This window comes from Athene noctua, chromosome 3 (assembly GCF_965140245.1).
Source record: "Athene noctua chromosome 3, bAthNoc1.hap1.1, whole genome shotgun sequence".
Lineage (NCBI taxonomy): Eukaryota > Metazoa > Chordata > Aves > Strigiformes > Strigidae > Athene > Athene noctua.
The window spans coordinates 23,115,503-23,130,376 of record NC_134039.1 but is presented as its reverse complement, the minus strand read 5'-3'; positions in this window follow the sequence as shown (position 1 = coordinate 23,130,376).

Sequence of the window (14,874 nt, the reverse complement as noted above, 5' to 3'; positions counted from 1 at the left end):
GATGAGGGGTAAAAATTAGAGTATGTATATTGAACAGGAGTACCCAGCAAGTCTAAAGCCCTCATCAATATGCCTGCCTTAAATACAAAAGGCAGTAAACCAATGTCACGTAGTGGTGAGTCACCCCAGAAAATTGTGTTTCTGTAGTTTCACAAGCCCTTTAAAAGGCCCAACCCTAGACTGTGTGACACGAAGTGCGAAAGAAAAGGGAGAGGAGATAGACAGGCAACTGTTTAAGGTACCTTACTTGCAGGGCAGGCATTCCAGAAAGAATGGAAAGAGAAGCCTTTGTTTCCTATTGCTACCTAGACAGGAATTGCTCCATAATCAGTTATGACTCATTTACCCCATCCTAATGCTAAAATATTACCATAGCATGTATATGTAGCCTGTATAACACTATAAATTCTGCTGCTATCAACTCAATTAATTTACTCTCGGGGAAGAAATGGACTGGCAAATTACAACCTACCACACTGGCATTTCACAAATGAGCAAGTGCGTGCAGGTGCTTTCTGGAACATTTCCAAAGAGGGGTACGCTGCTACAATACATAAAAGGTGGAGAAATTAGACATGTAAAAAGAACCTGTGCTTTGCCAAGTCTAGGAAAAACTTTGCCTTTGTTAAAGCAAATATTTGATTTTAAGCATGAGAGATGGATGTGGAAATGAGGCAAACATACCTGGGGCGCCTGAGAAAGTAGGACTGTCTGTCTTTCTGAAACTAGGAGAGGACAACCGGGGACAGACAGGCAGGACAGTTGCCTAGCACCTGGATGGCACCAAAAGTGTCATGATGGCTCTGCTCTTCAAAAAAGGCCTCTTGGATGAGGGGTCCTCTGGAGTTTCCAGGACTACAAGGACATGTCTGAAAGTCTCAACTCAAACATTTGTAAGTATCATTGAAGATTAGTGGCCTTGGATTTAAAAGTTAGATTCACAATAAAACGTGAGCAAGAATACTGAACACACACAAAGAAAATGAGAGATTACATGTAGTAATCTATGTAACAGCAGAAAATCATATGCAATTGGGCTTCTCAGTGTTTCCTGGTCAGGCTAATATGTCTTGGTTTTATACTATGTCTACATAGGAGGTGTTGGATGCTGCTGGGAATATCAAACTCAGATCACTGTCTGCAGATAGTTAAGGCAATTTTCTTCTATAGATATTCATCATCTTCCTGAAGTTGAGACATAATACCTTTCCTTCCTCCTTCTGCAGAGAAATCCCTCCTACACACACCTACTTTGATGTGTGCATTTGTGTGGATTCCCCTACAAACCACTAATTCTGTCAAAAGTATCTGAGATTACTTACCTGTGGTATTTAAGATAAAGGTTCTGAAAGATCTTCATTTTTGCTATCAGGTAACTTTGAACATTTTCTATCTATATTTTGCATTGTATATGAAATTGACAGCTTTAAGTGATTTTTACCTGCATCTAGCTCTGCTCTAACAGAATCTAGTAAGAGGGTTTTCCATCAACATCAATGGATGCCCAATTAAATCCTTTAGCATACCACTCAGGAAAGCTTCTGTTCAGCTTCTGCTCCTGAATTTGTTTGGATCAGACTTTTTAAGGATCAGATAAGACTGATTCTTAATTGCACATGCCCGCCAAAACCATACCATGACAACTCTTGACATTTGCCTCTGTGAAAGGTCAAACTTTGCACCAAATCTTGCTTTTAAGATTGTAATTTATCATTACATCATGGGACTATTTGTGTGTTAAGAAGATAGATATGCACAGAAGCATTTGGAGAAGCGACATAACTTCTTCTAGAAGGGACAGTGTTCTCTGGCTACATCTGTGTTAGTACATTTAGCGGTGCCTGGGAACTTTCCCAAGCCTGGGAATGTGATCATCTCTGCTATTAAACCAAAAGACCAGTGATTTCAGCCCATGCCAGCTGGCACTCTCCCAGACAATTCCTGGCCACAGTCTAGGAGCTAGCATGGACCATGGACCATTCCCAACAGGTGCTTTGCATAGAGCCAGCCTGTTTTTGGAAGCTAAGAGAAACATAGACAGAATCTATTATCTGCCAGGTGGTCTCGGCACCCAAATGCTAGCAGACAAATGCAACTTAGAATTGTAGACATAGGTTTTGTGTCCTTAGGGACCACTTACCTCAGTGTGAAGAGATGAATATAGATTTATAACACTGTTCTGAGTTCTGATTTAAATTGCATTTCCATACCAGTTTGTTGTAACTCAGAATCATTATAAGCTTGTAATTCTTCTTCTTTATTCATTTATTATTTTTAAAAAGGAACTCAAAACTAACCACATCATCTACTTTATTGGTTTAAGTGAGTAATTTTTCAGCTTCGAGTTAAAAATCAAGGGGAGAATCAATATGGGCATCGCTGTAATTGAAAACCAGTGGGTGATAATTCTGTATGGAAAACAAGATAATAAGAATAGAGATGAAACACTGGCAGGGGAAAAGAAGAAAAGATTAAAGATACAATCTCAATTAAATATCAGCTATTATTAACATTATATTAAAAACTTCCCCATATTCTTTTCATATGCTGTATATTTTTTCTATTTTCCTCTAATGCATGTTAAAGGAAATAATAAATGAAATTATGTGAAAATATTATAAAACAAATTCAGACAGAATCAATCAAGTGTGTCCTTAGCTGGTAATTTATTCCTAATATCATTGAATAGTCCCCAAAACATGAATATTTAAATCCAAATCTTCTTTCTTACCACTCTCTTTACATAGTCTTCCCTTCTACCTCCAGCTAACAATAATGAATTATCTTCCTATTGCTGACAACGGGAAAAAAAAAAAAAAAAAAAAAAAAAAAAAAGAAACAATTCAGCTTTACTCTTTTACTTCTTATTGCTAACAGACCTGCTAGTCCCAGCTCTGGACTTGGACACTTAGGAGAAAGGAAGAAATAATTTTCTAAATAAATGGCTAGCAGGCTAACAGAACTATTTTGTCTCTACTCTAATCTGTATTTCAAACAACTCAGTGCTAACAGTTTAAGAGATAACCCATTTTGCCTTCAGACCTTTTATATTCAATGCCCTTCTAAAGGGGAGCTTCTAAAAGCTCACTGAGAACAGATGATGATGAGGTCTAAAAATTAGTTTTATTCAAGTTTAAAAAAAAACTAAATTAAAATCAAAAACCTGGCTCCACAATGAACACTATCATTCAACTTTTAACAAGTCAACTTCCCAAGTAAGAGGAAAGTCATATATTTCTCATTACTACTACTATGTTCAACAATATAAGGTGAAGGCAAAGAAAAGAATAATTCAATTATTTAATGAGAACAACAAACAGTGGATGATGAAAGGCTGACCCATTCTCATGTCTTTTCTTGCTTCCATCTTCACACAAAATGTTAGTTATAACAAGATGTGCCAAAAAAAATAACATTAATAATAGAATAAAGATAAAGATCAGACTAAGGAAGAAAGAGTTAAGGAACATTTAGGTAAGCTAGAGGTATTTAAGTCAGTTCTTCGGGTGAAGTTTGCTGTGACACTCCTAAGGGTCCTACTGTGGTAGTGTCTACCTTTGAGAGATTGTGGAGGATGGGAAGAAAGGAGTCCCAGATGGTTGAAAAAGGCCAGCCCCCTGCCTCTTTCAATTTTATAAACCTCAAAACCTTTAAGGAGACCTTAATCCTCAGTTCATCTGCATATACAACTCACAGTGAAATCACCAAAAACTTATTAGCAGCACTGTTAAATTTACGCTGTTGTACAAACGGTTTGTAAATCCTTCTGAAGGGCACAGATTTTGGTTATAAAGTACCTTTCATCCTCCAGATGTGTCAGTGATAGTTCAGTATAATGACACCAGCAGACTCTGCTCTTGCAAGAACAGTTTGTCATTCAGTCCCAAGCAGGAGAACAATTCTGCAAATCCCTGTCTAGCCACACTGCCTACCCAGATATTATATGGGTTACAGTGGAAAATGCAGATATTGTTCTCTCCTTTTGTGCCTTTGCACATGAATAGAGACTAAGAGGAATTTGCTCATACCATGCTTGCCAGGGGAACCATAGACAGGCAGGGGGAAGTAAACTGCATCTTTTTTATGCTTTATCTGGATCAAGAGAGAATGGGACAGTATTGTGTCTGAGACATGTTTCTTTGTCAGCATGCCTCCTGGGACAGTACAAAGGCATATCGTCTCCCATGCAGGACACAACTTACAGACACAGAGTCTAGTCTTCATCAGGAATGGTCATTAAATAAGACAATAGTTCTATCGATATATCTGAATATGTTCTTAGGTACTATATAAAGAAAATAATCTCTCAAATAGAGTTCAGGATTTTAAAACACACAGTACATATTACTGATTTTAATTATAGATTCTTTGAAGTCTCTTTCAGTCACTTAAGGTAATCTTGCCTTTAGAGTACTAGAGACTTATCACTTTGAACATTACTGACAAGATTGCTATTAAAAGTGCAGTCAGCTTTAATTTTTACAAGTTGTGTCAAAATGGTTTAAGCATATTTGAATTTATGAGGGTTACCTTTACTCTTCCTCCTACAACAATGACACAAAGTCAGGTGTCATGCTATTAACATGGGAAAAATTGACCGAGCCAGCATTGATAGAACAATGAGTAGCTACACAAAATTCCATGTTAAGGTTCTGAGCATGCCCAGAGTCAACAAAATACCTGTAGTAACTTAGTTGAACACTACACTGAGCCCTTATAGAGTTAATTAAAATGGCACCCCTTCTCCCTAAATAAGCTGATCTCTGAGTATTAACTATGGTGTAGTTGTAGACATGATAGTCCAAGCACCCAAGCAAATACAGTTTGCAGGATGAGATAATATGTCTTTTTAGATCAGCTAATAGCACTCTCAAGTCTACAAGCTTTTGTTTAGCTCAGTGGACATCACAGTTCAGACTCATCACAAAAAATCCTTTTTTGAATTTTCATCAAAAAAGTGGCTGTGCAGAGCTGAAAAGATGAACATTTCCACCCATGAAAAGAAACATAGAATCAAGAACCCATGCAAAGCTCAGAGACATTGCTTCACTTCTGTTTGCTAATGGCCAAGAGTACACTGAGCACTGCAAAGATTTCTGGTTTAGGTTATCTCACTAGCAGCAAACAGTCTTCTCAAAAATTCCCACTGGAATTCATGCCATGTCACTGCAGGACCATCCTCAGTGCCTTCATCCCCACAATGTCCACGGAGACACAGAGGAATACTTCTTTCTACAAGTGGGAAATGAAGGCCTGAAGTGACATTTACACCTAACCACCATAGGAGTTGCCTGTGGGACAGAATCTAGAACAATACATGATCAATCCCATTCTGGGGAAAGGGTTACAACTTCAGGTGCTCTACAGGAATCCCTCAGACAAGACCCACTGGTGCCTGGGGGACGTCAGGCTCAGACACAGCACCATGTGCAAGGTGCAGAGCTGAGTGGCCACAACCCGCTGGCACCACCTCCAGTGCTGCCCTCTGCAATCCCAGCCCCAGAGTGGCAGGGCACGAGAGAGTCCTTCACACAGAATGGGCTCACATTGGTTGTCTTGTTATGTGCAGGAACTACCCGAACACATTTCTACTATGAAAAGTAACACTTCAAGACTTGGGGAAAATTCTTCTTCAATAGTCTGTATTAAAATATTTATTTATCAATGTAAAGCTCTCTTCTGAACAATTTTTGCCGTAATTTACATGAAAAGCATCTGTATAAATAATTTGCTAAAGGGTGTTTTAATAATCAATTGCTAGATAATTACTGGTTCCAGCAGGACAATTGCTGTAAATCATGAGTATAAGAAGCCAATCTCTAACACTTCCCAGTAGTTTCTGCCCATGCTAATGATGTCTGACTATATTAGCCCTTTCTTAACTATTTATAAACTACATAAATATTACATTATAGCATAATTTTTACTCATAAAGTAGTGTTGAATTAAGGTGCAATGTTTTAGAGCTTTTTCTGGTAGAGAAATCTCGTTAGCATGGATACAATTGTACCTGCATAAAGATGTTTGTGTTAATGCAGCTTTCTCTCACACGTTTTCTCTCTGAAAACTGGAATAAGCAATTCAAGAAATGCTAATATAAGTTTTCCTCTGTGCTACATGACTGTCTATGCACAGCTGCAACTTTTCCAGGTAAAACTAACCTTCATATATACTCACAATGAGATAAAGTATATCCAACTTGAACTGCGGTGCACAGCAATGTCTCCAGCAATTAATTTCACTGTGTACTCAGATGCTTTGGAGTCAGACAGATCATTATGGACACATACCCTCAGGAAAATCAAGGAAATGAAAACTTATTTCAATAATCTTATCTTGCACTCTCCCCCCCTTTTTAAAAAAATTTAAATTGTAAATTTTAAAGTGATATTAGTTGTTTTTAAATGCCTAATTATCTTTGTATAGATGGCACAATATCATTCTTGAAGTGCTGTGATAGGTGCCTTGTGTTGTTTATTATTTTGCATAACAATTATCATGCAAAGCATAGAAGGTGACTTTAAGCAGCCCATTTGAAGTATTCTTTTCTTAAACACAATATCTTTTTGAGGCTATTTACATAGATGTTTATCTCCTGGTTTTAAGAAAAAATCAGCCCAATTATAACTACACAAAAGTTTTTATTATGCATTTAATCCTGAAGTGTAAATGGACCCTTGTAAAATCCATGCTGAAATTTTAATTTCTGTTTTTATTTGTGTCTGTGGATTAACAGACCATCCTGAGCTGAAATTAATTATACAGATACACAAGATATTAAGTTGTAGCAGAGGCAAAATAGCTCAGAGGTTTGAAGAACTGGAAGTTCTTTGACCTGTATATCATGGCTGCTGAAAAGAAATGTGTGCCATCCAGCCAAACAAAAAAAACTCCAACCAATCTTGTGCAGCAGATATGTATTCCGTTTAATGTTGCTTTCGGTTGCCATGGCTATGATAGACTTAATATTGTAGGCTCACAGCAAGGTTGCAATTAGTATTTGGATTTAGAAGAGTGAAGATAATGATTTCATATCAAAACTTCTCTCTTAATACTTATGGACATAAAACTGCTTGCTGGTTTCAAACCAGCTATTTCTATGCTAAGAAAACAAAACGAAAGAAAAGAATCTGTATTATTTTGCTTTGAACCTGGTACTTTGTGGAGTTATTTGGCCTGGTATCTTCAGAATTCATCTACAGTTCAGTTTACTTTATACACACATGTATGTATACACACACTTATCCTCACATGATGAAAGTTTATAACTTTATTCATTTGCCTTGTCACAGTTCTGAAACGAAACACTTGACACTCTGGGAAGTGTCTTTACCTGGTTCTTGCTAATCCCTCTTCTTAAAACGTAGTGTACTTCTCATTACTTTGAAGTATTTTGGGTTAAGATGCTAGAGCTCGAAAATAGTCCTCCAAACAGCAAGCCCTCGCCTCCCATGCCAAAGTGGATTCAGTTGACTCAGATCAACAGTTTTAGTCTTATGTTGCTGGCAGACTGATGTAGAAGCTGAGAATAAACTCTGATGAAGAAGAAAAGATCAATCCATCTAACGGAGGCCTTAAGTAGACCCTCTGGATAAAACTGGTTTACTTTACTCTTTAAACAACTACCACTACTTACCCTTCATGGTTGGGAACTTTTGCTTTCTGATGCTTGCATTACAAGCTACTGTTTTCAAGCATTCTACTGGGTTTTTAGCTTCACAACAGAGTTTATAGCAGTGCTACTTCTGCTGCCTTTGACAACAGTCCTACTTTAAAGCTTCAGAGGGAAGGGCAAGGAAACCCTTGTGGACAATTATAGAAAGATTCACCCAAGAAAGAAACATCTGCCTGTTTCTGTCAATTTGTGCTTAGATTTCATCTTCACAACTCTGAGTGCAACTCTCCGTGGTTCTGTTTTAAACCTTTTAATCTTCCCATCCCTTTAAATATGCCCACTTCTCTTTTTCAAATCCATTAAAATTCAAGGCTCATTGTTATCCCACAGCAATGACTCCCATCAGTTGGCTATGTTATGTTTAAACTAGCCTTTCCCCTTCTCCTTTTTAATGTATTTTAAAAAATGTAGTAGATCTGCTCAGAATGTTAGGGAAAAAAAGTCACCTGTTAATCTTCCTGTATCATTCTGAATCTTTGTCATCTTGCAACTTGCTTTTTGTCCTTCCAAACTGAACACTGTGAGAAAGGATTTGTGACTTATGAGTTGGCTTGGCAAAAGAGGTCTTATGCTTATGCCATTACTGCAGAAGTTGTACTTGGCTGCAGTTGAAGTTGAGCTTGATTCACATCAAGGTCTCCGTAACGGTTTATAATAAACAGCACAATGCCAAAAGTGAAATCCAACCATACACACTTTGGGGCAGATTAAAGCATAAAAACCATTTGTTTCAGGAAAAAGTAGTCCAGTTGAATTGAACTTTTTTACCAGTTCTGTTCTGGCACACATGGGACTTAATTTTCTCCTTTCCTCTCCCTCCTTCCCAGGGACAACAACAACAAAAGTAAAATTTCCAGTGTGAAATGGCAATAACGAGAAGTTCATCTACTACTACAGTCCCTCCAAACCCAAGTAACAGCAGTCCACCACAGGTTTCTCTAGTGCTCTGACTGCAAGTCATGTGACTAGTTATGATATCCCACAAGAAAGGAACTTTTAAAGCTTTTTCTTCAGATCATTGCTATGCTTTCTTTTCTTGCATGACACATCATTCCCCACCTTTTCTCTGCTTTTCATGTCATAGTTTTTCCTTCATCTTTCTTGAAAGGAGTCCTTGGGTCTCAGATCTAATGCTCAGCTCCTTCATGAGTCTTTATATTTGACTGTAGGAGGATCTTGCCACTGCCCCTGCACTAACTCACATGGAATTGACACTTCTCAGTGAGAAGTCATCTTGAAGAGAAAGTCAGTTAGATGAATATCAATTTGAGCAGGAGGTAGAGAATGGGAGAAAGAACCAATCTTGCTGGACTTTGGTAAATATGTTATGTGGAACACAAAAATATACTCAGGCTTTCTCTGAACTTACTAAACAGATGTTGGTGGTATGGATGCAGAAGCACAGAGCATGTCTAAGATTGTAAAACCCACCTGAGGATTAAGGTAGACACCTGGGCTCTCCTTGGTACCTGCTGTTCCTGAGGAATGGGATATGAAAGCTGTCTGAGCACTCCCTTATTTGAGCAGAGTCTTTCTCTTCGAGAGGCTTTGAAACTCTTTTCTAGACATCTGATTTTTCCACTCACTGCACCACAAAGTAATTCCATTTGCTTTTACTTTTGCTTCATCCAGCTTGAAACAGCATGTGGCTATGCAGCAGTCTTGATTGGATAAACAGCTGGATTTCTCTTGCTTGTATGCAGTAGCTGATGAGCAGTGGCCACCTATTTAACTCCTGCAGTCAAAAATGTACTTGTTCTCCACATTTGTAATTTTCTAGGGATCACCAAATTTGGATCCTTGGTCCACTGTAACCTTTTATCTGTTGATGTCTCCAGACACATAAGAGCATCAGCTTAGGGGTGGCTACCCACACTAGGGATACTAATTGTTGCTAATGGTGACCTTACTCCATTAGAAAATTTTAATTTCTGCTATGTGCTGCCCCGCCCCCCGCTTCAGATAATTCCATTTCAAATAGCCTTTGCCTCCACATTTTCTGCAAATGTCATCTGGCCTGTGATTCCTGGGAAGCAGTCTCTCTCATCTGACCCATGGGACACCCATGCATAGTCGGAACTTGGGTCACTTCCAATTTACATTTTTTTCCCCACAATCCACATCACTAGCAATTGTTTTTGGAAATACTGCATCTGGTATAAAGGAGTCACCCAGAGGCTGGGAACAAACAGCTGATGCTTGTCAAAAAGATGCATAGTCTGATCCACAGATTATCACTATCTTTGATTCAATCAGTTGTGCCTGTCTGTAAATATGATTCTTCCCATGGCTTGCACTAGGCACAGGTCCTTATCTGCCTCTACCAGGGCCAAGTTTAGATTTGGCATAGCAGATTCTCCCTCACTTGAGCTATGCCCAAGGTACATGATGGAATGAAACCCTTCATAAAGTCTCCTCAAGGCTGGTCCTCCCCCCACTACCATCTGATTTGCTATTTTTGCCATTATTTTAAGAGGGCAAATCATCCCTCTGTCTCCTTAGGAATGGTTATGAAAACAAAATAACACACACATGCATACACACACACCTATGTGTGCAAGACAAAAAAAGAAAAAGGAATAATATATATATATACACACACGTTAAAAAAAAGAATGCCTGTAAGACCCCAAACCTCCAGTGGGAAATTGTTGGTAAAGTTGCTTTGGTCTTCAGCTAACAGGCACCGCCAGATACTTTCTTATCAGTTTAGCCATTTACAGAGAAAGAAGTGCTCATAGCCCGTGCACTGGCCCCAAATTCCAGGCCTTTTCTGCACAGCTAGTAAATCTTTCCTCCACCAAATAAGCTTCTGTCATTTTAAATCTACTTCGACCTGCTGAAGTACTTGTCTGTGGATTTCAAAGAGTGATTGAAACATTGCAACTAACAAATGCCATTTCCTTCTCTAACTTTGTTAGACAAAATGCAAGAGATCCATGACAGGACAAAACAAATAACAGGACTGTCTCCCTGGGGAGAAGCTGTCTGTGCTGCTCCATACACATTATTAGGTGCATGCCTAATAACCTGACTCAGACAGATGAGCAGCACAATTTAGGAAGGTAAATATTGAAGATAATGTGTAAATCTCATTTCTAGTCCTTTTAGCTCTAAAGAAGAAACTGAAGTGTAATTAGTACAGGATCACCTGCCTAACTCTTCAGACACAGAATTAGAGAGGAAGCAATCTGGCTCCCTACCTACTTCCAAAGCAGACCTATCCTCTGATTCTTCAAGTGAGGTGTGAGCAAAAATTATGGGAGTGGAGCTCAAAAGACCCAACCAAAGCAACCTGTAACAACTTTCTCCTTTGTCTCTACTGGCATTGTAAAGGTGTTAGATACCCATGTCAAATTCTTGCACAAAGAATGCTTCACTTTCAGCACAAAGGAATATTTATTGCAATTATTTGGCAAAATAACTTTGCAAAAACAAATAGCTGAAAGAAAGCTTTGATATATTTGCAGACATTTTATGAAACAAAAGGAAACATAAATTCTTTGATTAAATCATACATAATGAATTATTCATACAGCCCTTTTTTTGCGTTAATCAGTTAACACAAGGTGATAACATGACTTTAGAAAAAATGAAAACAAAACCTAAGGAACTGTAAGGAAGTAAGCAGAATCTGAAATGTGAACCAGAATAGAGCATGCATAATGAGATCATGAAGGTTCCTTTTAAGACAGGGGTAAGGAGGCAAAGCCAGCACCTTCTGAACAAAGAACAACAAATTCATCTTTCATGACCTTGCTCATGTTGATTCCAAATAAGGTTTTTGCTGGGGACATGCAAGAAGCCTAAGCTGTCTGAAGTTGTCCTGAGAGTTATCTTACCTGCACTAAGCTCACAGATACTACAAAAGAGCCTGTTTAGAATTTGGAGAGTCCAGACTCAACCCTTTGATTCAGCCCTGGGACTGAAAATGGGAAAATAAACCACTGGTTTCATGGTCTAACTAATGAAATTGGAGCAGAAGGTCTTATCTGCCTTACTGGAAGGTAGATTTGGACTGAAAAATTGAGTCTTGCTTTGAGCTTATCATAAGTCTTTCAGGGCTGTGAATCAACACCACTGGGCCAGAGAAGGAGCAAGTCTTGCTTATTCATTGTGGAGCAGAGCTGACCCAGACTAGAGCAACATTCCCCAGCGCACCAGCACACATGCAGAATCAAGATAAAGAGGACTAGACACTATTAAAATCCATTCCACAAAAGTGGAAAAACCACAACTAACCAGTATTTATCAGACATGTGGAACCTGTTAATACAAGAAAGAAGGAGCAAGAAAAGGAGGTGTAAATTTTTACACATTGAACAGCTTGGTCCCAGAAGGAAGAGAAGGCTTAAACCTAAGTTTTTGCCAAAGCAGACATACATAGCTATATCCATATCCAAGTACTTGAGGTGTGTACCACAGAGGTACTGAGGCTCTAGCAGTAGTCAGCATAGCACAAAGTCCCATGCAACACGGCAAAACTTATGCACTATTTAGAGCAAGGCTACATCTACTCCTGGTCAGGACAAGAATTCATTCACAGTGCTCTGTGGGGTTTCCTTTTTGAAAGTTTGGAGAAGCACAGTGGGAGCCCTCTCCACCACCTATTGGCATGCTTTTGCGAGCCAACCCTCTACTGATCAATGACAGGAGCTCTACTCCAGACACATAACTCTCTGCAAGGCTGTTTTCACCATGCATAGTTTCCACGCCCTCATCACGTTAGCAATAAGACTCCACATTAATGCAATGCCTGTCACTTCAGCATATAATTTCGTTCTTGTAAAAGTCCATATTCATCAACATAGAAAAATAGTAATGGATATGTTTAATTAACAATTTATATACTAAGAGTATCGACAAAATCTCAAGGTAAATTTTATCATCACACAAAAAGTTCTACATAGGGATTTATCACTTCTTGTATTCATATTTCTTTAAAAAACTCCACACTTCCATGGAATTTACCATATTGGTGCATATTTATCAAGAATGTTCTGTGATTTTTCCAGACTCATTTTCCCTTGACCTGTAAATGTCTCAGCTTGAACCTGCATGAAATATATGCATACAAAAATATAAAGACACTCCAAAGACAGAAAGAAAACTGACATTTGGAATTCCAACCTGCTGAGAAATATTTACTCTTTCTTCACTTGACTTAAAAGTAGCTGAAGGGAGTTACTCTAAACAGTAATTTTATGCCTTGTAAAAGCTATCAAAGTTGCACGCAGATGCATTTTACAGAGACTCGAAGGAATGCTCACACTTCTTGGCAGGTGAGTTAAGCCTGTGGCACTGTCTGGAGACAAGGTTGTAAGGGTGAATCAAGCAGTCCTCAAGATCCAAATCGTTACATGAATTTAAACATTTTCTCAGCATCTGTGTTCCCCAAGCCACAAGTGTGCTTTTGTAGGTTAAACCTTTCAAAATGCTAATGCTTTCTGAATGGCTACAGCTCTAAATCCTGCAGTGCCCAAATGAGGTCCAATGCAATCTAGTCCGCATACCTAACTAGTCCTGTGTGTGGACTACGCAAAAGAAGCTGATTCCTCTTAGTAAAGTATTAGCCTAAGACCTTCTGGACACTAGGCAGAAAATATGCTCAAGACCTGCACCTACTTTTTTAAAAAACAAACAATCAATAAAACATACAGTCCTCTAAATAAGGTGGTAGCAGTTGTTAAGTTCAATTTCTACAAGCTGCAAATACAATTTGCTATATTGATGCAAACACATTAGATAGCAATGAAGATGTAATCCTCAAAAAGAAGATCATAGGAGCCATGCTCTTCTGTAAGTAGACTATTTTAATATGTTTTTCACTTAAAAGTCCTACCTCCTGTTACTGCTAATCCTCCCAGTCTAAAAGAAGCATCTGTTAGTTGCCAGAAATGGATTTGAATGCACTTACTGTGAGATGCCATGAATATTGCCATCAGAAATCATATACTGTGCCTTCTTTCCTGCCACCTTTGCCCTTCAGTTTTGGCTTTTCAACTTATGTTGCAATAGTTTCTTTTATCTCATGCAGCATTATTTTGTGCTTCATTTCTCTGCTGAGTTCCAGAGGTCAAAATTAACCTGTAGCAAGAAAAACAGAATAAATATAGGTCAATCTATTAATTGGCTGACCTAGTAAGAACTTCACAATAAAATCTGAAGGCCAAGATTTTTCAAAAGCAGATGGAAAGGAGATTTTTGCATAGATACTAGTTATTGTAAGAAATCGCCACATTAATGCCTGCAGTCAGTTCTAACCTTGAGTTTACTTTAGAAATAAATAGATAATAGCAAGTCCAAAAAAAAAAAAAAAAGCTCTGGATAGATTGGACTCAATAATCTTAATGGTCTTTTCCAACTTAAGTGATTCTATGTTTCTATGAATGTCTTTGTTTAATATAAAATGGTCCCTTCTAAAAGGTGGGTGGACAGCAGTAAGTTTTCAGGGAGGCAAAACTGAAAAAACTTGTGACTCTAACCATCATTGTATAAGAGAATCAAATGGGTCACTGAAGACCCTTTATAATTAGATAACTGATTCCCAGTAATATCCACAGGAATTCCAGTACCAACCGGCAGCATGAACTAATAGGAAATGTTTCTCCAAAATCCCCTTTTCATTTTCTAAGATGTCTGCCAGGTGCTCCTGTGCCCAGCTGTATTGCAGATGCTTTGGCTATTCTTTAATAATTATCAATTCATCTGAAGATTATAGTTAGTTCTATAGTGGTATTATATGTAACAATCTCACATCAGAAAAGGACAGGCTTCAGCTTTGCCACAAAAACGTTCCACCCATGAGAACAACCAAAGCGAGTGGCAGATCTTACTGCAGGGGCCACCATTTGTGCTTGGGGCAGAAACAGGAGCATGGCTTGGCTCAGCAGGCTTGGAGCTTCTAGCCTCTATCAGCTTCTTCTTTTCCTTTATCTTAATTGGGGTAGGGAGTGGGCTGCACCATTGCAAAATGTTAACTGCCAGCAAACCTTGTAAGTTCGGTCTCCCCTGCACAAGGCAGAAGAAAGCCTGATGGGATTCATCAGTCAGAGCTTTGAACTACATCTTCCCAGAGCTTTTCCTTATAGTGAGCTCCCTAAAGATGAACAAACTCAAAAATAAAGCCAAATTTAATTAGATTATAAACTAATTAGCTGGCTCTAAATGGAGAAAACTCAAAAGAGGGTAGGTAAAGC